Raw genomic sequence first — 26808 nt, 5'->3', positions numbered from 1 at the left:
CGAGGAGCTTGCTGAGCTGTATCCCAGGAATACAATTTGTTGGCAGGGTACAAGATGTGATTTCTTTTCGTTTATGGTGTACCCCAGAGACGTTAGCAATTTCTTTACAAATGCCAGATGATTTAATAGTATGTCCTGGCTTTCTGCCTGAATTAGACAACCGTCCAGGTATGGGTATATTTGAATATTTCTTTGCTTGCAAAATACAATGACTGGAGCTAGGCACTTTGTGAATACTCTGGGTGCAGTAGATAAGCCAAAGGGCAGTGCAGAAAACTGATAGTGCATGTAGCCTGCTCTGAAGTGTAGGTATCTTCTGCAAGATTCCCTTATTGGGATGTGCATGTAGGCTTCCTTTAAATCCAGTGTTGCCAACCAGGCATTTTTGCCTAGCATGGGAAGCAGCTGACAAAGAGTTAGCATCTTGATTTTTAGGATTACCAAAAATGTGTTTAGGATAGACAGGTCCAGGATAGGATGCCCGGAATTGTCCTTTCTGGGTACCAGGAAAAGTATTTGAGTAGAAACATTTCCCCATTGTACTTCTGGGACAGGTTGAATAGCCCTGATGCTTAAAAGAGAGAGAACTTGCTATTGAGCCTCTGCCCACTGATTTGAGGGTACGTCTGGCCAACCATTTGGGGTTGGTAAGGAGTGGAAGTGGAATCTGTATCCTTGCGAAACTATATTTAAAACCCATTTGTCCTGGGTAATGAGTTCCCAATTTTTTGCATGCAGGGCAATCTTTCCCCCTAAAGGAACAGTCAGTTGAACAGGGCTTGGAAGGTTTAAAGTTAAGTCATTGAGACAGTTTACCATGGGGGGGTCTTACTACTCCATGCTTTGGAAGTGGGAGCCCCCCACTGCTTAGGCCTATGAGTACCTTGGGACTGAAGCCTGGGTGCTCTGCTGGTTCTGGGTTTAGAATGAGAAGGCCTGGAAGAGACAGGAAAGGACCAATTCTTAGAGGACCAATGCCTACTAAATCTGGGAGGCTGTACTTGTAGGAAATCTTTAACAGTTTGCATAGATTTAGCTTTTTCCTCCATCTTTTTAAGTACTTCTTCTACTTTGTTGCCAAACAGGTGGCCTTGGTTTAAGGGATCCAGTAATTTAGCTTTAACATGATCTGGCAAAGATCGCTCCTTAAGCCAAGCATGTCTTCTAAGTACAGACCTAGTGACAGCAGCCCTGCAAGATGCCTCTAATGAATCAAAACCACATTGCAAAGTATATTTTCCAACTTGTTCAGCAGAATGCATTAAATCCTGTAAATCTTTATTTTCAGCACAGTCAGGAATCAACATCATTTGCTGTTTAAGCAATCCAATAATATGCTGCTGATGGCCAAGGTTGTAGAAGTGTAGACCTTCTTACCCCATCTATCCAGTGCCCTGGAATCTCTATCAGAGGGGGTAGGATTTTTGGCAGTAATAGCCTTAATGCCCTTGGGTCCCTGTGAAATGGTCTCAGGATCTGCAGTAGGATTTTTAAAGAGGAACTTGTGAGAGTCAGGTACCCTGTAATACCTATCAGGTTTTCTGGGAGCAGGAGGTAAAGAGTCAGGGGCCAGGCTAGATTCCGAAAAGGCATCATCTACAATGCCCAGTACAGGAGCAATAGCTAAAGGCCTGTGTTGAGGCAGGAGTAAGAATTCCCTAAGCCTCTTTTTGGAGTCAGAGTAATCCTGGCTTTCCCAGTGAAAATGCTCCCTAAGAGTATGCAAGGTTTCACCAAAAGAAAAATCCTCTGGAGGGGAAGCAGAGGGAATGTAGCCCTCTGCATCGGAATCCTCATAGGTAGATAAGGGCAAATCCTGGTCATCAGAGAAAACAGAAATTTCAGAATCCTGATCAGAAGAATCAGAAGGAAAATCAGTCCTAGGTCTTTAGAGGGGGAAGGGTGGCTTCCCCTGATTAGAGTAATAAGGTCTTCAGCCATTCTTATAATTTTTTTTATGCATAGGGGCCTGACCATGTGGTCTGGGCGTCAGTTTTCTAGGCATGGATCGAGTTTTAGGCCTTGAAGAAGAAGATGGCATCAGTTTAATATGCAAGTCAGTAGGCCTGAATACACCCCTCAGAAGCTGTTGCCTGCACAGCGGCTCCGGACCCATCCAAGGTAGAGACATCCACAAGTTCCACAGTCAAAGAAGCATCTCGCGGCATACCGGACTCCGAATGGGTCTCAGTAGAGGCCTGCGAATCTGAAGTAACGGGTATCAGGGGCTGCGAAAGCGCCTCACTGAGTACCGGCGAACTGGCGACTAGCTGAGGACAAGCGTCGTTGGCAGCTTTGGACCTATGAGGTCTGTCTCTGTCTTTATCTTTGTGTTTTTTCAGAATGTCGGTAGTCAGGTGGCTTACCGAAGCCATTTCTGGATAACTGAACCCAGTACCAAAATATTTAGATGTGTAAATGAACCAACAACGAATAGTATGAGGTTTGAATAAAGCACAAAACCGACAGCGAGGTACGCCATGGTCTGGGCCTAAGCAAGGAATGCAGTACAAATGAAAATCTTTATGAGGTATTTGCTTTCCACAAGAAATTCAATTAACATTTACTGACATCGTTTTAGAGCAAGAAAAAGGTTCCCCGATGGTGTACTTAGCTTAGTTGAAGACTTTGGATCTGAAACTCGAAAACAAAACTTTCAGGAGTCGGCCGACTGGTACTTGCAAACTGCTTCTGCTTCAGGCACTGCACGGCAAAAAAGACTGATGTAATGGCATCGCTGCATGCTTTATACCCCTGACTACCTGACATCATTGAAGATGAGACAGTAACCGACGGAAGACCCAAGACTTTGATAATCAGGCCGACTGAGGGCTACTGCAAGCAGGTAACCGAAATGTGATGACTGCAACAGTGAAACACGAAGAACATCTAAGCCAACACAAGAATTTAGAAAGGAAATTTTGCCGCTAGGGAGGACTGCAAATCCAGGTAGAGAAAATAGGCAAGAGGGGGCTAGAGTTTATTGGAGAAAACTAGCAAAGGAACAAAGATATTGTGAGCAAATAACTACAAAGGGAAAGGTAATAGAGTGGGATGAAGCCAAGATGGAAGTCTGAACTGCAGGCTAAAGACTTCCTTCCCTATGATGGATTGCTACCACAGTATAGGCAAGGAGAAAGAGTAGGAGAATCTTAAATGAAAGATCTACTCTGGTGAGGTTTTTAGTTAAACATAGAGCAGAAGCTGCTGTTAGTACAATTAGTAGGGTATACAAAATATTGCAAGATAAATTAAAAGAATCAGAGGAGGTTAGAAAAGATTAGGAAGAGAGACTGGAAAAGCAATTTACAATGAGAGGACATATGAATGCCTCTCAAGTATCCAACAAAGTCCAGAAGGTTTAGGATCTTTGCTTGGAAGTATTTGGACAGGTATTTTTATTCCCCAAGCAGACTTCAAAGAATTTTCCTCAGGTAGACAGCAAATGTTGGCGGTACAATGAGGAAGGAAGAAAGAGAAAACTGGGAAAGACTGGTTGTGTAAAATTTTACCATAATATTAGATGTCCTCTTCTCTGTTGCAGTATTCTTTACATGAGGGAGACTGGCTGCCAAGTGACTCAATGTCAGCCAGTATACAAATGTCTTTAGTGCCTACAGTGTATGGTATGTCACACGTAGGCTGCTATCAGATGTAGATCATAAAAGCAATGTACGCACGCACGCACCATCCTCAGAACACAGTGCCCCAAGGAGAACGCTTGAGAAATAGGAATGTAGGCTAGATACATCCAAGGAAAAACAAATGCAAGGGGATGGAGGGCAGGAGAGAATACTACAACAGAGAAGAGAAGGACATCTAACATTATGGTAAGATTTTACACAACTAATCTATGTCCTTCTATTCTGCTGCTGCAGTAGTCTTCACATGAGGGAGAATGCAAAAGCTCATAAGGAGGAGGAGGGTAGGGGCAGAGGAGCTTTCCAGGAAGCTGCACAGAATGGCCCTAATGAACCCTGCCCTGGATTTGGAGATGTTGTCTAGTTTGTAATGCTTGGTGAAGGTATGGACTAATGAGCAAGTAGTTGCCACCAGAATGGAACTGCTGTCTAACCCTTTGAAGAAGGCACCAGTTGAGGTCATGGCTCTGGTAGAGTATGCCCTAACTGAAGAAGACAGCCTCTTTCCATGGTATTCACAGCTGAAGGAGATAGTCTTAGAGAGCCAATTGGAAATAGCTTATTTAGATACAGGAAGCCCAATGGCTCTAAGGTGAAAGAAAACAAACTGGTCTTATTTCCTAATAGTCTTGGTTTTGTAAAGATAAAACCAAAGCTGTCTGTGTATGTCCAGTGTGTGCAGAGCTCTTTCTGCAGAGTTTTGGGGTGAAGGGAAAAAAGAAGGAAGGTAGATAGCTTCATTGAGTGATAACTCATTTACCACCTTAGGCATAAAGGACGGGTTGGTGTGGAGAGATACCCTGTCCTTGTGGAACACCAAGAAAGGTGGGGAGGCCATAAGGGCCTGGAGTTCAGAAACCATTCTGCCAGAAGTGATTGCCAGTAGCAAGATTGTTTTCCAGGAGCAGTATTTTAGAGAGGCAGAAGCTGCTGGCTCAAAAGAGGCAGGGTCAGCTTTTCCAAGACAAAGTTAAATTTCTTGGGGGGGGGGGGGTGGAGCTGGTTTGCTGGGAGGTCTCATGTGAAGAACATCTTTCAGGAATGGTTTAGCTTCAAACCTGGAAGCCAAAGGATGTATGAATGGTAGACAGGCAGAGATAGCTGACGTGAACTTTCACTGAAGAATATGTTAGCCCAGCATCCTGCAACTCACACAGGTATGGTAGAACCATGGGGACTTCCCACAGTTAGTGGGTCCAGGTTACATGAGAGACACCAGACTGCAAATCTTTTCCATTTGTATAAATAATATTTTCTAGTATTGGGTTTCCTGGCCACCTGCAGTACCCTGAGCACGCTCTCAGAAAAAAGGTGTCTGAAAAGAATCAAGGCCCTATTACCCACTGTGTCATCTGCAGAGTTGACAGGTGATGATGGATGAGGGTTCCCTTGTGTTGTGTGAGAAGGTCCACTCTTTGGGGTAACTTGTGATTGTTCTTGGCTAAATGCAGGAGTAAGAGGAACCAATGCTGCCTTAGCTAAAAGGGGGTCACCATCAAGATTTTTGGTCTGTCCTGCTGAATCTTTAGTAGGACTTTTGGAATGAGATGTAGGGGAGAGAATGCATATAGAAACATCCCTCTCCATAAAAAACTGTGTATGTCCACTTTCCAGACTAGAAGGTGTGGGTCATTGGCACAAAACTGAGGAAGTTGTCTGTTCATGGGGGAGGCAAAGAGATCTACTTGTGGAGTACACAACTGGTGGACAATGTCCAAGAACACGTCCCTATGAAGCATCCATTTGTGGGGTTGTGTTGTGGACCTGCTCAATGTGTCTGGCAATACATTCAAGCTTAAGGGAATGTATACTGCCTGAAGGTGTTCCTGCAATTTGGCTGCCAGCTAACACACTTGCATGGCTAGTCTGCACAGGAGTCAAGACTGGTCCCCCCCCCCTCGTTTGTTCACATACCAAAGAACTACCATGTTGTATGTGAACATTTCTAAGGGCCCTGGAATGAGGAGAGACTGAATGGCCTGGAGTCCCAGCAGCAGTGCTCTCATTTCTTTTATGTTGATGTGATCATTTCTTTGAGAGAGTGACGAGGTGCCTTGTGCTTTCATTGAGCTGAAGGCTGCTTCCCAGCCTGTGTCTGAGGCATCTGTGTACATCTCTTGTACTGGTGATGCAGGATGAAGTGGGAGGCCTGGGTTGGCAGACAGTAAGTGTTAAATCTGCCAGGTTATTTCCCCTCTTTCAGGCAGGGAAGAAGGGGAAATTGGAACTCCAAAGGGTGAGCATGTTGTTTTCACACCGATTTCAGGAACAAGTGCAATTTCCTCATGCATTTTTACCAGAGGGAGCATAGGGTTGGTGGATGGCATGAAGCCCAGGGTCCTGAGAAAAGTTCAGGCTGAGATGTGTGAGAGAGGGATGAGGATCTGAAAGAAAGCAGTGAGCTCCTGGACCTTCTAAATGTGAAAGGAAACTTTCATGAGGTTTGTATGGATCCTGCATCCCCAGGAAAATATGGTCCTGTGATGAGGAAAGAATGGATTTTTGGTAACTTATAATGAATCCCAGGGAAAGAAGGATGGAAATGATGTGGTTGGGATTGTTTATTTATTTAATGGCATTTGATTACCGGGAAAGTCCACTGGGCCATGGAGAGCCCATTTCTGGTGGAGGGCTGGGGAGAAAAGCTCCAAGATATACATAAGTGAAAACATAATAGATTCTAAGACAATCTATAATAATTACATACAATACATTTGCTTGAGATTTATACACAGTAAACAAACAGGTGCAGAACGATTATAATTACTGGTGAACAGGTACAATATTTACAACAATGGAAAACTGGTTTAAGTAATATCCATAAGGCATAGTCAGATATAGGAACAAATGGACTATAAAATGAATGTGGTATATGTTAGTGAAGAGTACATAGAAGGTATATACTCTTGGAAGGTATTGGTCTTTGGCTCCATGAAAGCACAAGGCACCTGGTCACTCTCTCAAAGAAATGATCACAACATAAAAGATCTTGCTCTAGCACCTCTGGACTGTCTGCTTGGAAAAGATTCTCCAGGTATAGCAAAACTTGGATGCCCTGCAGTCTGCAGAATGCCACCACTGGTGCTAGGCATTTTGTGAATACCCTTGGGGCGGTAGAGAGATCAAAGGGTAAAGTTGAATACTGAAAGTGTCCAGAAGCTACAGAGAAACTTAAATATTTCCTGTACCTGGAATGAATTGGCATATGAAGGCAGGCATCCTTTATGTCTATTGAGGCCATAAAGGCTAGTGGTAAGATCACTGGGAACAGAGTTTGTAATGTGAGCATTCTGAACGTGGGTACTTACAGGTAGGTGTTGAGGAATGAGAGATTTAAGATGGGTCTCCAGGGGGATTTTTTCCTTGAAACTAGAAACATTCTGGAATAAAAAACCCTTGTCTCTTTGAGGAATAAGGACAAGTTGAATGGTGCCTTAACCCAGCAGGTTTTGCAACACCTGTGGAAACAGTGGAAGCTGTTCTTTGGGTTGTTGGGGAATGCCCCTGAAAAAGGTAGAGACTCCCAAATCATGAAGTATCCATTTTTTATACGGAAAGCACCCAAGAATCTTAAGTAATGTTTTGCCAAGCTGGACTTGAAAGAGCAAGGTGAAGGGAAAGGGGTGAGGGTGATATGGGCTCCAAATAGTCAAATGGACCCTGGCCTGTCTGGAAAGGGCTGTTTATGTAGTGGGGCTTGTTGAGGAGTCCTAAATGATTGCTGTCTCTTTCCAGACTTTTTTTGCATTAGATTGAGGTGGCCTGGATTGTCTTCTGACAAAAACTGGCTTAGAAGGATAATTTCTTAGGAATTTTGGGACAGGAGATACCAGGAGGTGTTTTAAGTCCTGCAAAGATTTAAATATGCCAGCAGCCACAGGAGACAAACGGGGCTGAATTATCCAGGGGAGCATCCATCAATTTGGATTTGATATCCTCTGGTAAGGGTTGGAGACTTAACCATGCAAATCTTCTAAGGACAGATCCTGAGGTACCTGCCCTAGCGGAAGCTTCTGCAGCATAACAGCTACATTTAACTGAGTGGTGGGTGACCTGACAGGTTGCACCCAACAAGGATATAGCCAGAGATTTATTCACAGAATCAGGCAAATCTAAAATGACTTTAGATAACTGGGACAAGAGCTCTAAAGTATATTTTGTCATGTGGGTTTGCTAGTTGATTGCCCTAAATGCAAGGGTGGCAGATGTATACACTTTTTTGCCTAGTCTCTCCCAATGTCAGGTGTCCTTGTCAGAAAGAAGCAGGAAGGTTGAAGGAATATGCCTAGAGAGTTTGTCTGAAGCTACATTGATGACCGATGGGTCAGTTAAGGGTGCTTTGAATAAGAACTTTCACTGTGCAGGCACCTTATAAAATCTGTCTCTTTTTTTAGGTGCAAAAAACTGTGAATCTGGAGTTTTGCTTGAAGATGCAAATACATCTAAGAATGCAGGAAGGATGGGGGGACAGCTGAGGGACTGGGGTGTCCACCTGCATTAAGTCATAGTAGCATTTTTGAACATCTGACATTTCAGTGCTTTCCCACTTGAAATGTTCCTGCATCTTGGTCAAGGTTATCACTAAAGGAAATTTCCTCTGCTGGTGAATCAGCGCCATTACAGTCTTCCTCTGGGGAAGTATAATCTACTGGGAAGGGGATATGTGTTGAACAGGCCAGTAACTCATCATCAGAAGATTGTTCCTCTTCTGAAGAGGTTACTTCCTTTACCCTCTTTTGAGCGGAGGCAGTTCAGGGTAAGGTAGGTACAGTCACCCCTGGAGGGGGTCTCAGGGACATGAGAGCATTAAAAATGCTCTGAGAAAAAGCCTGCTAATCCTTTTGAAGATCAGATGGTGCAGAAACATAGCAACCAAACCAGAAGACGAAAAAATTGTGAAAACTGTTTATTGGAACACAGCAACAGAAACAAAAGGTTTAGCATTTTCATCCGAACAATGAACCAGCACATTCAATCAGTATAAATAATTAAACCATCACATGACTCTAAGCTCATTAAAACAAATATTAATAAAAACGGTGAACAATCCATTCTAAGATAAAAACTATTTAAATAAAAATACTAAAAGTTCAAGTACAATCACATTAACATTCTAAACTATTTAGAAATAAAATAGGTGAAATAGAGCAAGTGTCATTTTAACAGCTGAATCCACTAGGGAATTTAGAGTGAGCTGCCATTTCAATTCTCTCACAAGTAAATGTTCTTCCACAATTCTACCCCTATCATCCCTCTTAAGCTGTTCTATGACAAAATACCCAAATTTGTGTCCAGGGTTTTTTTTTTGGATATGTCTGAACAAAGCATTTTTGTATCTTTTTTATTTTTAATCTCTCTTTCATATTCATATATTCTCTCACTCGTCTAATAGTTTTGCCTATGTAATAGGCAGAACAATCCAAACAGCAGGCAAAATAAATAGCCCTTTGGTGTTACAATTATATTTCTCCTTAATGAGAACCTTAAACGCATTAAGAAAAAACTGACAGCCTACTAATATATGAGGACAAGTTCTACAACATCCACACTTGGACATACCTTGGGTGCCAGATGAAATGCAATCCCTACTATGTGTTCTCTCCAATAACTGAAACAACGGTCCTTCCTATAAACCACAATTAGTTTATCACCTAATAATCTACACAATTGGGGGTTTACAGATTTCAGTAGCCAATTATTTCTCACTGTTTGTACAATTCCATGACTATCCAAAGAATAGGTACAAATAAAGGACCTATTGTACTTATTTCCATCACAGACTAGAATTTCACTTGTGGTAGCATCAGAGCCCACACCAAAGTTCCCAGTGACACTAACTTGGACTCTCCTATTATAATGATATAACAAAGGGAGGTAAAATCCACTTTTCCTCTTACTTGCAACTTCATCAAATGTAGGTTTTAAAAATTCCATGGAATACCCCCGCTTAGTAAACATTTTCAAAATAATCCGACATTCATCCTCAAAGACATCATCCTCAGAAATCATTCTGGCAAGCCTAACCAGTTGGCCTTTTACCACTGATTTCTTCTACAAGGAGGAAGGTGGCTTTCAAAATGTAAATAGCTATTAGAAAAGGTGCTTTTATGAAAAATATTAGATACTTGACACTTCTTTCTCAAATCCTTAATAGTCATGTCCAAATAAGAAATAATTGAATCACTATGCCCATGAACAAATCTTAAAAATGGCATTGTGGAATTAATGTATTGGAAAAAGCTGTTAAGTCTTTCTTCACTATCTTTCCAGACAATAAAAATATCGTCCAGAAAGCAGGTGTGAATGGCAAACCCAGAGCAAAAAGGGGAATTAAACACAAAATGTTTTTCCCAAAAGCTCATAACTACATTTGCAAAACTGGGGGCACACACTGCCCCCATTTCCACACCCTTGACTTGTCTAAACAGTTGTCCCTCAAAGAACAAAAAAATTGTTTAACAAGACCAATTCCATGAGGGCACTGACAGTGTTTATACGATCTTGGGACAAAATGCCCATCTCTGCCAAAATATCCTCGAACCATCTAAGCCCAGTGTCATGTGGGATGACAGAGTATAGGTCACAAAGGTCAATAGTAACCAAAATTTAATCAGCCTGAAAAGGTACATTCCTTATTTTCTTTAAAAAACCCCAGGGGCCTTTGCAAATCTGGGAAATAGACCCCCAGAAGCTTTTAAATAATGGTCTATAAACTTGAAAAAGTAGTAAGTCTTACACCTATTACTATCCACAATAGGTCTGGGGGGTTGTATATCCTTATGGATTTTAGGAATACCGAATATACCTGCTATCACAGGCCATTTGTTATGCAAAAAATCATACTCATCTAAATCAATCTGCCCTTGAAACAGCATTAGCTAAACATCAATTCTTAATACGCCACATTAAGTTAATTTCTACAGATTTCTTGATAAGTATCAGTTAACAATAATGCATTCATTCTACTGTTATAATCAATTAGGTCCATGATAACCACCCCTCTCCCCTTGGCAGGTTTCATGATACGCAAAGATTTGTCTTATGTAAATTCAGACAACCGTTTTTCAGTTTCACTCAAGTTGACATAATTCTTCCCTGGTTTTTGGATAATGTTCCTAAATTCATTAGTACACACTTGTTCATACATCAACAGAATCCCATGTAGTGGTGCAGAAACATGCTTTTCCATTTGTTTCTTTTTACTAGGAATATCAACTCTATGTAGGGATGGTGGGCTGGACGTAAACCTACACTCGATTATGTCTGAATCCACTTTCTTTCTAACAGGAATGGTTGGGATCCCTTTACGGCCTTAAGACATGATGAGTCTAGGTTCTCCTTGGACATCCGATCCATATGCCTGCGTACCTCCAAGGATGTGCTGACATCCTGATCCAAGGTGACCTCCATTATGGATTCGACCTGTGGATAAGACAATGGCCCTGATCGTATCTCCAGACTAATGATAATCTCAAGAGAAATGTCTGGCACTGGAGCTGCAGTTGAAGCTTCTGGCCTAGGTTTCTTGGCCATGTGTTTCACTAATGACTCAGCCTCCCAGCCTGAGGGACCCTCCATCCTTTTCACAAGAAGTTTTAACTATTGATTTTCTAAGTAGGTGGAAAGAGAAATCAGCCTACATCTTAAAGTTTTGGGAACAAAGGACTGGTAAATAGGGCAAGCCTTATGGTCATGGGAATAGCCAAGACAGAAAAGGCACTGTTGGTGGTTGCCCTTATGTGGAATCTGACATCCACATTGACATCTAGCCTTCTTGGATGACATTAAACCTTACTCATAACCAAAAAGTATAAAAGGACTCTCCAACGGGGCACTTACCCGAGTCTGAGATTTCTTTGGTGAGCAGACTGTACATACAGAAAATCCATTCTGTCTGGCGGCAAAGAAGTTCTTAGGCTGGTGAGTGCATACATCGCTTTTATGGCCTACATCCAATAGCCTACATGCAATGTACCATGCAGCCAAGGCACTAAAGACTTTTGTATAAAGACTGACGTTGGGTCTCTTGGCAGCCAATTGCCCTCATGTAAAGAATACTGCAAGAGCAGATTAGAAGGACATCATGTGTTTTGGGAGTGTAATGTGTTGGCAGATTTTAAAAACTGCAGAGTACTTACTAATACTAGAGAATGTAAATCAAAGTCTAAAACCAATTTTATTGAAAATATGAACATTATGTGTGAACAATACAAGCTGAATAATATGTTCAGGAATAGGAGAAATGGGGTGGACAAAATATATCAGCAGCAAAAAGAATGTATATTTTTATTTATTATTTTAAGCAAGAAAATAGAACAGAAACATTACTTACACAGTCTTTTGGGTAACATATCAAGTGTTGACTTGAGAAACAAGCAATACTAATATTACATACATTTCTATTCATCACCATCCAATGCACATCATTAAGCATTAAATATCATCACTCACACTCAGTCACTGAAATAAAATGAAATTAAAACAAAATGAGGAGGGCTGGGTTAGAATAAAATAATGAAAAATAAATCTTCAGATCCTTTGAAGGGCAATGATTACTTATAGTAGCAATAGAAACAAGAAGCTACTTGACCAGCAGATAATCTTGTTTTTCGCATGACCATAGGAAGTTACTAGGCAAAGCAAAGCCATTAAGGCCTTACAAATTTTTTCTTCTATTATTTCCACAATCAGCAATCAGTGCCCCCTTGCCCTGTCAAGGACAGGTGGTGGAAGAAGCCAGGGGTGAAATAAGGTTATTTACCCATCCAATGCAGCCAGCTTGCTCAATTTGAGATGAAGTTCTGTTTGAAGAAAAAAAACACAGAACAGGAGACATTGATCACATTGATTGATTGATCAATGATGAAGTGAAACATGATGGAGCAACAATAGTCACACATTCAAAATCAACACATCCAAAAATCACAGCAAAAAATCACAGCAGTACCAGTCTGATTTATTTATATGATTTGAAATACTGAACAATGAGGCACTCTTATGAAGACAAAGCTTCCATGCTGGAAAATGCTTTTCCCTTGGAAAATGGCTTTCCCACTCATGCATGTGTGCATTAGAGTGTGTCTATGGTGTTCATTAGAGAATGTCTATGGCACTAGTGACAACATGAGATAGAGTTGATTGTTCTCCCTGGTAGGATCTATCTATTGTGTTATCTGGTATTATGTGGCCTGATATTAGCCTTAAACCACACCATATTGCACAAATATTAAGTTGAGCATTAAGCATTAATCCTGATCTTGATCTTTGAAGTTTGAAGTTTGTGACAAAGCATGTACAATATAGGAATGGCAGAAAAGCATACAGGCATAGCAGGTAAGCAGAATCAGTCCTAAAAACAATTAGTTTCTAAGCAAAACATGTTTTCCTCAGAAATATACACTTAGTGAAAAGTTTTCCTCAAAAGGGAACTCATCTGCCCAGCTCGTTACTTACATCTATTCCTCATTTAGAAAGGCACAGAGTATATGAGATATTATTTACAATGCTTTTCTGGTTTTAATAAACAAAAAAATCAATTTTTATTGTACACTGGCTGAGTTGCTGTTGGATAACGATTTTATATTTAATGAAAAATTTTATAAGCAAGTAAGAGGGGTAGCGATGGGGTCCCATACTGCCCCATCGTTTGCTAATATAGTACTGGGATGGTGGGAACATACAGTTTTAGGTCCATTAAGCAAAAATACAAAGTTGCTTATTATGACAGATTTACAGATTTATTTTTAGTAAATGAGGGGACTATAAAAGTGTGTAAAACTGGTTGATCAAATGAACAAGGATTCTAATTTAACTTTTTTATTGGAGAAAAAGGGACAAAAGTTAACTTTCTAGATATTACTTTACACTGGAAGACTTTTACTAATCAGTCTGAAAATAAAATTTGTAGAAAAAAACACCTTTTCTAATAATTATTTGCATTTTTCTAGCTGTCATCCTACATTTATGAAAAATAACATCCCAAGGAGGTAATTTATAAGAGATTTAAGGATGACAACATGTGAAATGACATTTATAGCAGAAGTTAAGTTTATAATTACATTGCTTATAGAAAGGGGTTATAATAAAGAAATGTTGGAATTTACAGAGAAGAATATAACTGACAAAAGAAATACTGCTTATCAACCGATTTTAAAAGTTCCATTTGTAAAGAAAAATGTTAACTGTGACTCAACCACTAAGGATAAATGTTTAGATCAGAATTATTTAGTGTGTAATTTGGATATGACAATTGATATTAAAGACATTAAGAATATTATTTACAATAATTGGAGTATCATACATGGTAACTTAGATTTGTATAAAGTGGTTGGGAATTGTCCCATATTTGCATATAAAAATTATAATATTAAAACCTTATTACATAGAGATACAACTACATAAGTCCCTTGTAATGTATATAGAGTTTCATCTAAAGGAATGTTTGTGTCATAACTGTAAATTTTGTAGGGATGTTTTAGAAGGACCACATATTAATTTAAATCATCTGGATCACACCATTCCAGTACTTGGGACTTTTAATTGTAATACAAAGGGTTTAGTTTATATTTCTGTTTGCTCTGGGTGTAGCGCGCCTTTTATGATGGGATGACAAAAAAGTTTAAGAGAGAGAATTAGAGAACATATGTTGTTCTTCTTTCAGCTTTTCCCGGTTAGGAGTCACCACAGCGGACCTCCAGTCCGCGAATGACTGGCAGTAGATTTTTATGGTGCCAAGGTGCCAGCTCAACGCCCAACCTTCAACGAAGGCACGCCCATTCACGCATGTCTTTCAAATACCACTCGACCGCAGGGAGCACATGCAGACTCCACACAGAAGGCGCTCCAGTCGAGAATCGAACAGGAGAATCTCTTGCTGTGAGGCGACAATGCTATCGCTGCACCACCGCGGCTAATTAGAGAACATATGTATGCTATTAAAAAGAAAGATACAAAGAATGCTCTCTATAAACACTCTAAGGAATGCAGTTTATTCAAGAAATGTCTTTTTTCTATCTTAGAAACTGTTTCCAAGGAACTACAACAGGCAGCTACCAGAACAAAATTGAACAAAGACAGACTATATGGTAATTAAGGTTAGGGGCTGACAGATTTCTGGGAATAAATGGAAATATAAATATAAAAAGTTTTCTAAAAATAGGAGGAAAGTTCTATATTCATTTTTTATACATTGTGAGTTATGATTTTAAATAGTTATTTAAACAGTTATTTAAATGGTCATTTTATTATTTTAGGTCATGTGATAGTGTTTTGTAATTTGGTAGGAAGTTATAATGTATATAACATGTTCTTGGGAAATGATGGTTGTTTATGAAGAAGTCTGGTTTTAAAGACGAAAGCGGAAAATTAAGTATTTTGTCACACTAGAATAATAATGCAAACTAAGCATGAGCTACCTGATCAGAATAGCAGAACATAGTGGACAAGTAAAAAATAAGGAAAAGCAATTGGCTACAGAGAAAGATGAGGCTTCAAGACACAATCTGAAATTGACTGGAATAATGGAAGCAGAAATAGACTTATATGAGTTTGTGAAAACTAACACGCCACAGTGTGCAGACATTATGAAACTGTTACTGGAAATTCAAAAGATGTCTTAACTGCCACTGACTGCATCAGACATTAATTATGGTAAACCAAAAACTACTTTGGTGCAAGGTTTATCAGCAAATGGGAAAGACCACGGTTGCCAGATAAATATTTACTTGAATTAGACAATGCGTGTGGATTATGATTATTCAACAGCATCTTTTCAACAGAAACTGCAATTCATGGATGCAACTAAGGAGTGCAAAATGTGCAAGCTGAAATACAGACCGTCTTGCACTGCAAGCAGTGCTGAAAGTACTACCACTGGAAGAAATACTTTAACTAATGCTGAGGAAGTGATGACTAAATTACAGGAGTTGTCAGTATGTTTACTTTGTGAAATAATGCAGACAGACAAAAAATATATGGGTATACTTAAAATAATCTAAACTCTCACATATCTAAACACAAAATATTGACAGAGCTGAAGTTATACTAAATAATATAATAATATTTATGCCCTTTCCCCACTGTTGTGCATCTTCAGATTTGGCTTATATAATTAGCAGGGGGTGTTGGGATGCAGGAGGGCTTGTCCTCCTACAAAAACATTTGGATTTATATGGAGAGATTTTATTTATATTTTGTGTTTAGATATATTTTGACAATATTTTACGTTTAGATGTTTTTGAGTTAGGATTTTTTTAAGTAGACCCATATATATATATATATATATATATATATATATATATATATATATACACACACACACGCACATATATATATATATGTGTGTGTGTGTATTGCAAATCTGAGTAACTCCATGTTCAGCAAAAGTGGAGGATGAAGAATGTGAGAAGCTGTAATCAAATGGCAAAAGAATTCTATTTTATATTACTCAGCAGGAGAAAAATGATAAAAAATGTTTCAAATCTGTTTGCAAACTGTTCTGAATAGAAATTCACATCTCTGACTGGCTATGTGGACTATGAAATACTCTGAATGGCAACTCACTTAAATTTAGTTAAAGCATTCTACAAAATCAATCACTGTATGAATGTGAGTCACTTACAGTAAGATGTAATTTATTGGTTTAAGAGATGGCTGTCCATTTCTACATGGCTACTCATACTGGCAAAGAAGCCAGTTACATGAAATCCAAACATTAAGGGATTATTTTAATTATATTAAACACTGAATGCATGCAGCTGTACTATTAATAATGTCAGGTAAATCTCTTTAAATGAATATATTATACTTTGACATGATAAAAAACATTATAAGACTTTGGATTAACAATAAGACATTATATACAAGTCCTTGTGAATTTTCTAGTCAGCATTTAATCTAATTGGTTTATTCTAATGCACTCTGTTAACCATTAATAACTGCGTAATATTCAAACAAGTATTCAGAACAGGTGTAAAATGAAAGTCAGTGAAAATTGCCCAAATCTTACCAACTTTCCTATAACTGTATCAGGCAAAATAAACTTGATAAAAAATGTATCTATTTAAAGCAATGTTTTAACAAAAAGATAAAATCGAAAAAACAGCAGCATGTAAAATATGTAACAAAGTAGTTAAGAAACTTTTAGTAAGTTTGTATTCCTCGAAGAAACTCTGGCATACAGTAACTCTGGACACAGAATGAAGTTTTAGAGTATCGATTTACATTCAAGCCCAATTAACACAATGATATGACATACATTTGTTCTAATCCACACGTATACCAAATTCATAGGGAGTTATTACAGATGCACAAATTATCATTTAAGAAACTTGGATCTGTAACATGTCCAATACCATCACTGACATTTTCATGGAGATATAGGAGAAATCTGAACCCATCTCCCTGATTGATGGTATTAATACATTTATTATTTCAGAATTGCAATAGGACTTTCCTGAGAAATGAACAACTTTTAATGTTAAAGCCTTATGGGAATTTAATAAGAGAAAATAAGGATTCTGTACCTGATTTAGCAAAACTAATACAAGAACAATGCACTGTAACAGAAAATTTTACTATAATAAATTGGACGGCAGATTATTTAAAAATGTAAATCACAGTAAGGTTATGGATTTTTTTTTTTTTTTTTTTTACAGATTATCCAAAATGGAATTTTGAATTATCTGGAGCAGGTGGATCAAAGTGATAATACACAAGGAAGAATATTTTACGAAGAACTTATTTACTGCTACATTAATTATCCAGAAAATTTTGATTTATAATGTTGAACTGGTTGCAGTTTAGAGGCGGATCTAAATCACTGTAAACCAGTAAATATAGAGCAAATACCTTGCGAGCCAACAAGGAGAGCAGCTACTTGGGCACTGAGTGGCAACACCTTTAGATTTAGTAGAATCAGAATTCAGTACTGTGTAAACATTAATACTTAGAGGAATTTAGTGCTGTTTAGTATAATCTGCCCCAGTTAAGCAACCTTATTAGTATGCACCCTTAACAGCGTAACCCTAAATAGACTACAACCTTGCAGCTCACCAAAGGACTGGACAGCATGAATATGTAATTCCCTAACTTCTCTGTAGCCAGCTTGGTGGATATGAGCATTTTGACAGAATGTAGCAGTTATCTCATGTTTACTAACAACCATGTAATCCCTTAGAGAAACAGACACAGTATGTGAGAGGTGTACTTACACAATGACACTGAAGGCTAAACTCTTGCATACAAGCACACATGAAGTTGCTGAAACCACTCAAATAACACCCAACTCACATAGCAAGCGTGCACACACACACACACACACACACACACACACACGTACACTGAGACACTAAAAGGCAAGCAATCTTCCTAAATAACTACTGTCTAGACTGTCTGCTGTCAATTATGCCTCAGCAAGCCCAAAGGCATACAGAAAAAGAGCACCTAATACCACAAAGAGTCACACTCAATGCAACTCCTACCACTAAGCCTCTAAGGTGAGCAAACACACCTCCCAGGACTCTTTTCATATGGGACTCCACTGTAAGACATACTGACACCCCTCTAACCAGGCTGAACAAGGAGAAGATAACAGCTGCTTATCTTGAGCCCGGATTCACCAACTCACACATAGACTCAAATCATTACATCACAAGTACCAGTATGATTCCATCACAGTCTGTGAAGGTGTAAATGACATACCTTCCTGGACTATACGAAGAGAGACATTATGGACCAATTAGCAGCATATTACTATCACTCAGGATGATACCATAATATGAGCAAAAGATAATGGATTTTAACTACCTGTATTTCTGGTGTCATTCTAAGGGATCCAATATTTGCCAACTTAGGAGGACAAGGTTACAAGACCACGTTGCTTTGCCAAGGAGTGCCTGCACCTGTCTCTTCTAAGCTTTTGAATACTGTCTAAAACTTTATCCGCACACAAAGTGCCTTTTTAGACAATGCCAAATAGACAAACCTACTGACATAGCAAATAATCTCAAGGTGTTACTGCTCAAGATTTCCAAGATGGCTGCACATTAAGTAACAGCTTGAGTCTAGCTCTCCAACTATGAAAACAGAAACTCAACAGAGAAGGTAAGTAGACATTTGTGTTTATGGGTAAATTGCTGTAACTGGCTAGTAAGTATTCTACCTGGATGCCAGGAAAAAAGAAATCCAGAGCACCTAGAAAAAGTGAGGAAGAAACACTGAGTGGGAAACGTTATGCAGCTGTTCAGCAAAAAACAATGCAATCTCCAGACATGACATCCAGTAACCTACAGGAAGATATAAGGCAACTGCACACAAACCTGGTTAAAACAAATGAAACACTGATGAAGTGCATCAACATAAACAACAAAGGGCTGGAAAAAAGGAAGAAGCCTTAAAGAGATATTCAGATGAGGTGATAATGCTCCAAAAATCAGAGGTTGAAATGAAAAAAAAAAGGCTGGCTGAATATGAAACTGCTCAAGAAGAGATGTTTCAAACATAACAGAATTAGAAGAGAAAACACGGAGGGAAAACCTGAGATTTTCAGTTATACCAAAGAAGCTGTAAGGAACAGACTGCATTAATTTTATGAAAGCAAAAAATAAGCAAATGGACTGGTATTCCACAGCAGGGGTTGTTAGTTGAAAGGGCAGATCGTGTGTATGCTCCAAACCTGGTTATGAGAAAGCAACCTACAGATGCAATCATACTAACACAAGTAGTTGATTCTGCCAAAACTGTGGCAGAAGGACAAAATGCTAAAAGTGAGAGATGGCAGAGTGTTTGTGGAGAATGATTACTCATTGTATACCAGGCAAAAGAGGAGTAAATTCATTTTACTATTCAGGGAATGTTGTGACACAGGTGTGAGATTCAAACTGCTGTACCTAGCTATCTTCAAGGTATTCTTCCCTGGAGGGACAAAATCATATTTTGATGAAGTACATGCTAAGGAGAAAATACAAAAGTTTGGCAAACAAAAGGTGAGATGTGAAACAAGAGTAGATTCTACTTCTTGTTCATCTGGTAATAAAGACCACAGACAGACTGTACCTGTGAAACCTTTTCCACTGCTTCAATAGAAAATGTTGGAGTGGAGGATGAGAGCATGACAACTGACTAGAAGAATCAAAAGTCCACTGGAAATGAAGCAGAGTGGATTTGGGAGATGCAGATGAATAGCAATAAAACCAGTAACTTAATGTGGGATTACAATTCAAAAAAATATATTTGGGAAACATGACAGAACAAGAAAGCCTGGAAATATTGCAGTTTTTCTAAATTTGTTGGACTTGTGGGGGACTATAAAGTACATGCCCTACTTCATGTCATTAACGTTCAGAAGAATGGTTTGGGAAGGGAAAGAGAGGGGAGAAAGTTAACTAAGTAAAGAAAACATTTTTCCTTAACAGTACTAATTTTGTGGTGTACGGTTTTCTATGCAAGCTAGAAAGTTACATTTTCTTATTTTTAAGTGTAATAGGGATTGTAAATAGTTGCGGATTTTCTTTTTTTTACCTTTCATTCTCCCTTCTCTCCTTCTTGCTCAGTTCTAACAAATGTAGGCAATACAATGTAAAAAAAATCCTGGTTAAAAGAGCATGACAAAAAATAATTGGATTTTCTCATTCTTGCACAGGGGAATGACTGGATTAAGGACCTTGGGCTGATTTAGTAACATGTTTTAAGAGAAAGCAAGTAAATGAAAAAAAAATACTGAACATTATGAGGCTTTTTTCTAGCAAATTAATGTATGCTTAGGAGCAATTCTGTATCTGGCACTCATTTCTCCATGGAAACAACCTGATAAAGAGAAATTGGGTGTCTGGTTTTCATGTCTCCATGGACACAATCTGATAAAGAGAAATTGGTTACAATATGGAGGAGAGTGATTGGCTGCGGGAGGGAGGGGGAAGAGAAACTGGCTATGAGATAATGTTCCCTGAAAGTATTCAGGGGTTTTCCCTGCTGGGAGAGCTATAAAGATAATACAAAACCAGTTAGCACTTCACAGAAGTGCACACTGCACCATGGGCCTTAGCATGGATAACCTTTCTTTTAGGTTAATGCGAGTCTATGAGTGGGCTGTCAGTTTCAGACATTTGTTCATATTAGGAGGGTAAAACTTCAATATCTGAAGATGTATATAGTTTTGTGCATTCGTATTATATTAATATGTTTTAGGGGGGTACATACACACCAACTGGTAAAATAGTCGCAATCCACAAGAAAAACAAAACAAAACAAAAAAAAAAACGCCAGAAGAACTCCAAAACCACACCAAGTGATCCAACTGTTTAAGTGCTTTTCATCCCACACAATTGTGGGACTTCTTCAGATAAAACAGAATGGAAAAGCACAACTTTTATATTGAATCATGTGCTCACACCAACCAATAAAACACATACATTTCCAATGAAATTAACCCTGTAATAGCAAAGAACAGTTCTAAGTAATTACCTGTACTATTCTAATATAGCACAGCATACACTAGTTATGTTAAAATATAACACACACACACACACATATATATATATATATATATATATATATATACACACACACCCCAACTACAGGTTGTATCAACCCATGAAAATAATAATAAAAAAATATATAAAGATATATATATATATATATATATATATATGTATAAAATACAAGTGTAAAAATGTCGAACCCTACTAAGAGGGGTACAGAAAAACATACTTCTTATCTCATCAAGCTCCTTAATTTTAAAATACATAGTCTAGAGTACACCTCATTTAAACCTGGATGATGGCAAGCATTGGCACGAAGCTGCCAAACAAGTTCCAATCTCTCTAAAAGGAGTGAATCTGGGCCCCCTCAACCATCTGGTTAAACACAATCAATTTCTCTGAACTTGAAATTATGATCTGTAAATTCTCCAATATGTCTGGCTAGGGCATTTTCTTGCTTAAGCCTACTAATTTGGTGTAAGTGTTTACAGACTTGCTCCCTAAGTCTTCTATCGATTTTCCGGATATAAACTGTGGGGCATTGCTGACATTGTGCAACATACACCATGAACTTGGACTGACAATTAAGTTTAAAATGGGTACTGTATTTCCTTCCTCTTATCTTAAAAGTCTGTCCTGTATCTATATGTTTACAGTAGTGGTACATGTTGCATTTAAACATCACTTTTCTGGACAAGAAAAGCCGATAATTTTACTCCAATATGTTTTTTTTTATTCTGACCCCATTTAAAAACCACACGGGGTGTCTCTTGGAGTTTCTGTCGAACTATTGTGTCATTCCAGATTAACTCCCAACTTTTGTTGATGATAGAATAAATGTCAAAAGCATGAACACTGTACTGGATGATCAGACTACATGAACTATAAATACTGTGATCCCTTACTTCACTGTTAACAACATTGATACTATGATCCACTCTATCCTTACATCCTAAAATGGGCTTGTACGCACCTACAGCCTTTTATGTTGGACCTCCACAATCACTTTACTAACCAATGTGTCTGGGTAGCCCTTTTGGTGAACATCCCACTCAAATTATTACACTCTACATAAAAATCATCATCCCTGGTCACCATACGGGCTGCCCTCACTAGTTGCCCCTTAACCACCGTACGTTTCTGGTGGAATGGGTGGCAACTCCTTAAGTGCAAAAAGGCATTAGAATACATCTTCCTAAATATTTTAGCAATATAATGCTTGTTGATTTCGTCTTTAATCAGATCAACATCTAAATAAGCTATTCTGTCTGTGCCAAAATTAGCTGTAAATGTGAAAAACTGTGTGGTAGAATTAAAATAGGTGGTGAGTTCACTTGCTTTACCTGCATCGCCATCAATAATAATGAAGATGTCATCCAGATAGCTTGTATAAAAGTAGCAATAAGTTGTTTTTTTCTTAATAAATTCCTGTTCCCAATATGCCCTCACCAAATTGACAAAGCTGGCTCCACATCCATGTTGATCTGATTAAAGACAAAATCAACAAGCGTAATATTGCTAAAATACTTAGGAAGGAGTAGTATTCCAATGCCTTTTTGCACTTCAGTAGTTGCCACCCATTCCACCAGAAATGTTCGGTGGTTAAGAGGTAACTAGTGAGGGCAGCCCGTATGGTGACCCAGGATGATGATTTTTATGCAGAGTGTAATAATTTGAGGGGGATGTTCATCAAAAGGGTCTACCCAGACATACTGGTTAGTAAACTGATTGTGGAGGTCCAACATAAAAAGACTACGGGTGTGTACAAGCTCATTTTAGGATACAAGGATAGACTGGATCATAGTATAAATGTTAACAGTGAAGTAAGCTATCACAGTTTTTATAGTTCATCTAGTCTGTTCATCCAGTACAGTGTTCATGCTTTTGACATTTATTCTACCATTAACAAAAATTGGGAGTTGGAATGACACACTAGTTCAACAGAAACTTCAAGAGACACCCTGAGTGGTTTTTAAACAGGGTCAGAATTTAAAAAACATACTGGAGCAAAATTATCATTTTTTCTTGTCCAGGAAAGGGATGTTTAAATGCAACATTGTGCCACTACTGTAAACATATGGATACAGGACAGACTTTTAAGATAAGAGGGAGGAAACACAGTACCCATTTTAAACTCATCAGTCCAAGTTCATGGTGTATGTGGCACAATGTCAGCAATGCCCCACAGTTTATATCACGAAAACCGATAGAAGACTTGGGGAGCGAGCCTAAGAACACTTATACCAAATTAGTAGGCTTAAGCAAGAAAATGCTATAGCCAGACATATTAGAGAAGTTACAGATTATAATTTTAAGTTCAGAGCAATTGATTGTGTTCAATCGGCTGGTAGAGGGGGCCCAGACCCACTCCTTTTAGAGAGACTGGAACTTGTTTGGCAGCTTCGTGCCAATGTTTGCCATCATCCAGGTTTAAATGAGGTTTACTCTATACTATGTATTTTAAAATTAAGGAGTTTGATGAGATAGGGAGTATGTTTTTCTGTACCCCTCTCAGTAGGGTTTGACATTTTTACACTTGTATTTTTTACATATTTTTTTTATATTTTTTTATTTTCATGGGTTGATACAACCTGCAGTTGGGGTATTTATATATATATATATATATATATATATATATATATATATAGACAGCGTAGTGGTGCAGCGGTAGCATTGTTGCTTCACAACAAGAGGCTCTCTGATTCGATTCTCAGCTGGGATGCCTTCTGTGTGGAGTCCGCATGTCCTCCATGTGTTCGTGTGGGTTTCCTCCTGGTGCTCCGGTTTCCTCCCGCATTACAAAGACGTGCATCTGGAGCATTTCACCCCGGGCCTCTGCTTTAAATTGGCTTTGTTCCAAGTTTGGACTTTCTCGGTTAACAAATGTTTATATATATATATATATATATATATATATATATATATATATAGATATATATATATATATATTTTTTTTTTTTTTTTAACATAACTAGTGTATGCTGTGCTATATTAGAATAGTACAGGTAATCACAGAGTTAATTTCAGGGAAATGTGTGTGTTTTATTTGTTGGTGTGAGCACATGATTCAATATAAAAGTCGTGTTTTTCCATTCTGTTTTTATCTGAAGTTGTCCAGCAATTGTGTGGGAAGGAAAGTGCTTAAACAAACAACTGGATCACTTTTTACTTCTGGCATGGTTTAAGAGTTCTTCTGGTTTTTTTTTTTGTTTGTTTTTCTTGAGGTTTTAGGGGAATACCATTTTTTTTTTTTTTTTGAGGAGATGTGAGACAGGCTCAAATGGATATGATAAGAAACAATTATATAAAAGATCAACCTGCCAAACAGTATATGTAGTGTTAAGGGGCAACTGGCAAGGGAGGAGGATTACACTGGCATGTGTTTATATTCCACCTAAAACTGCTACAATGGAGCTTAAGAAAATTCTGGGAGAAATAATAAGTTTTCAGCAAGGAATAGTACTTACAGGTGGGGAATGGAATTTGATTTGCAGCAGTGAAGATGTGTCAGGGCGGGCCCAGAAGGGAAAGTATAACAAAGGAGGGTAGATTTTTGAAGAAATTTATGAAAATATTTGGTGTGGAAGATGTAAATTCAGTAATAGGAGTTCGGAGTGAATTTACACATTATTCCCCAAGATATAAAAACTGGGCTGGGGTACACAGAATCTACATTTCACAGGAACATGTGCATTTAATTGAAGGTATTAATATGCACCCAATAACTACTCCATATCATGCACCAATAATAACTACAATAAAAACACAGGGCAATGAAACAAAAATGAGACATTGGTCCTTTCCCACCTATCTGTTGAAAAGATAGTAATTTAAGGAATGGGTAGTGGAGATTATTCAGGAGCTACATGAGAGGATAGAAATGACTTCTCAAAATATAACTAGGGAGTGGGATAAAATTAAGGTGGAGTTTAAAAATAGGGTGGAAATAAAAGAAACGGAGCTATGATTAAGAACAAGAATTATTTAGAGGGAGTGACAAATGTTAAAAGTATTGCAGAATAGAGGGAATCTCACAGAACAAGAGGAGGATCAACTGCAAAATGCTAAGCAGAAAATAAGGGATTACCTCAATAATATACACAAGTTTAGAAAGATTGCTGTTAAGCAACTTTTTTTGATAACAGTAGAGTACAAAACTTTTAACACAATGACTCAGTCAACAGAAAGTAGAAATAGCTGTCACCAAGCTTAGGAAGCCTATAATAAAGGAGGCAACAAAGATCTTGTAGAAGTACTAGCAGTATTTCAGAAATTTTATGAAAGTCTGTATAAAGTAGAGAAATATGGAACTCAAGATAAGATATAAATGGAAATGTTTATGGAAGAATTAAATATGCCAAGTTTAGAGGTAAATGAGGCTCAATTACTAACAGTCAGGATAGGAGGAGACAAGATAAAACTTGTGATGTATAACCAATCTACAGAAAAGTCCCCAGGAACAGATGGTATTCCTGTGGAAGTTTGAAAGCTAGGGGGGAAAAAACTGATAAAGACCTGGAAGGTTTTGTTTAGCAGCATTTTAAGAGAAGTACCAATATCCTAGAAGAAGTGGTAGCTGTAATACCTAAAGAGGGTAAAGGTCCATCACATCCAGCTTCATACAGGCCCATTTCAATACTAAACCATGATTATAAAGTGTTCAGGTCTATAATGGCAAAAGAGATGTCAAAATTGATAGATATGGATCAATGTGGTTTTAGGGACGGTCAGCAAACATTTGAAAACATTAACAGAACATTAATGATCCAGAGGGAAGCAGAATGTAAGAAAATACCATTGTCATTGGTGGGTCTTAATGCAGAGAAAGCATTTGATACAGTAACTGGGACTTTATGAACAGGGCAATGGAAGCATTTGCATTTCCTGAAAAAAAATTATAAGGTTGATTAGGAGAATATAAGAGGGATCAGATGTGAAAACTAAAGTGGGTGGGGTCCTCTCTGATAATTTCTGCTTGAGCAGAGGAACCAGGTGGGGTGTCCTCTTTCCCCTTTGTTACTTGCATTATATTTAGAAACACTGGCAAGAAAACAAGGGGCTCAGAAATTCAAGGATATAATTGTTATTGTAGTAAAGAAAAGCTAGCTCTGTTTGCAGATGATATAATTTTATACCTGACAAAACCAGAGAGAGGCATTACAGTGTTGTGGAACATTTTGAGATAGTTTCAAATCTTTTTGGGATAGAAAATTTATGAAGCTAATAGTGGTAAAGTATGTACCCACATATGAATTGGTTCAACAATATCCATATTTATGGGACATGATAAAATGTAGTATTTAGGACTATGGATTAAAAATTATTCTGGTGTGGCAGCTAAGGATATGTGGGAAGAGACTAAAAAGATAATACAAAAACTGAGAAAATGGAAGCTTTATTATGTGGATATGGATAGTAGGATACAAGTAGTTAAAATGTATTTAGTCCCGTTAGTCTTGTACACAAGTCAGGCATATTTTTATCAACCAGAGGAGAAGTTGTGGATAGCAATTAATAAAGAGCTACAGGACTATCTGGGAGAGGAAGACAGCAAGAGTCAAGTGGGATAAGTTGATTCTTCCAGTAGAACAGGACAGATTGGGATTACCAGATTTGAAGAAGGGGTATTTCAGAGCTACACAGTTAAGGCTTCTATACACAGCACAAACAGAAAACTATAATTCAAAGTG

The sequence above is a fragment of the Protopterus annectens genome, chromosome 7.part0 (assembly GCF_019279795.1).
Source record: "Protopterus annectens isolate FY-2018-M chromosome 7.part0, PAN1.0, whole genome shotgun sequence".
In the NCBI taxonomy this organism is placed as follows: Eukaryota; Metazoa; Chordata; order Ceratodontiformes; family Protopteridae; genus Protopterus; species Protopterus annectens.
This window is presented reverse-complemented; position numbering follows the sequence as displayed.